The sequence below is a fragment of the Anneissia japonica genome, unplaced genomic scaffold, assembly GCF_011630105.1.
Source record: "Anneissia japonica isolate Jap-2015-1 unplaced genomic scaffold, ASM1163010v1 scaffold724_len3256291_cov202, whole genome shotgun sequence".
NCBI classification, from domain to species: domain Eukaryota; kingdom Metazoa; phylum Echinodermata; class Crinoidea; order Comatulida; family Comatulidae; genus Anneissia; species Anneissia japonica.
Window position 1 is genome coordinate 1020729 of NW_022744966.1, and position 1600 is coordinate 1022328.

Here is a 1600-nt window from a genome sequence, read left to right on the forward strand (position 1 = left end):
TATATATATATATATATATATATATATATATATATATATATATTTGCTGTTTATATTTTTAATCTCATGCATGTTGTACATTTTATACCGAAATAAATAAATAAAAATAATATCTATCTATGCGGTAGAAGTAGTACCGTAGGGTTTATATTTCTGGTTCATATTCTGCCTCACATCCCCTACACTATGGAGTGCCCCAAGGTTCAGTTATTAATCCATGTTTATTCAGTCTGTACATTTGTACACTCTTTTGATCCCAGCAATGCTAGCAGCACTGTATTCACTTTACAGACCTTATCCCTGATATTCAGCAGTGGTTGTTGGGCAACAAACTAAAGCTGAACGAAAATAAAGGCGCTATAAGTAACACGTAATAAGTAAGTCTTCGCTTCCTTAGATCGATGAACCGATAGGCCTGAAGAACGCACTTTCGTACATACATTTCTACGACGTCGAACCAAAAACAGTGTATTAAATTCTATTTAATTAAAGGCAAGCCCCCACCCGGATCCGCCACTGGCTATCCATCCTCAGATTAAGATGTTTTCAGATTTCTTTATTAGGCTTCAACTTGCTTCAACTTACTCTATTATAATACTGAATTGCGAGGGGGAACATAGCTGGCGTTGGGAAGAAGTCAATAATTTTTTTTTCGAGGAACACTGCTTTGAAAAAGCATTTTTACCATCTCAGAGTGCCATTTCCGAGAGTCTAGAATGGCGTATTCTTAAAATTTGCTCGAGAAAAAGTGACCTCTAAAATTGATTAAATAAGCCTTTCAAATCCCTAATTGTTGGAATTTCCAGGTGATTCGCTCTTTAGAATCCCTCTTGAGTTGTGCTTGGCCGTCCTAGGTCCCTGCCCACTTTGCCGTCTGGAAAATCAGCCTTTCCATCTGGGATACTCCCTCGTCAGGGACATCGGCCAAATAAGTGTCATCGCACCCACACCCTTCCTTCACTTGATTGGAACTTCAAACCACCGTCGAACAATTCCAGCACCACGACTGTGATTCGGCCGAAACATAGATCCGCTTTATCACAGGTAGGCCAGGCTGTCCGGGGGACCGATTTTGGCCCGGACAAATTTTGGCGTGACAGGCCTATTTCAGAATGAGAGAGTGATATTGTAATTAGTTGTTTGTTTGTTCAGTGACGGATTTCCCCCAGCAATGTAAAGGGCTTCATAAAATATATTTATTAATAACAATTATTTTAAATATATAAGTTTTTCTTTACTTGGACACCATGAAATACTACATGCTACAGGTCCATGCATTTATGGCCTATTAACTCGTCACACACTCATTATCAGCTCATCACTGGCTGATGAGGACGCACTATTACTTTTTCTTCATCTCTGACAGCTGCAGAGAGGCAGCGAAACTGTTTTTCAGAGTGATGCCAAAGATACTAGAAATACAAGATGGAGCACTCGCACAGCAAAATCTGGCGGAAATTGGTCCAGACGTGCGCGGCGCCCTTCTCTTTTTATAATGCAAGTTTTCTATACTTGGTCCAGTCGTGTAGGGCGCCCTTCTGCTGCTTAGTATACCCAGACGCACACGGCGCCCTTCTTTTTCCATTATGGAGGAAAACGT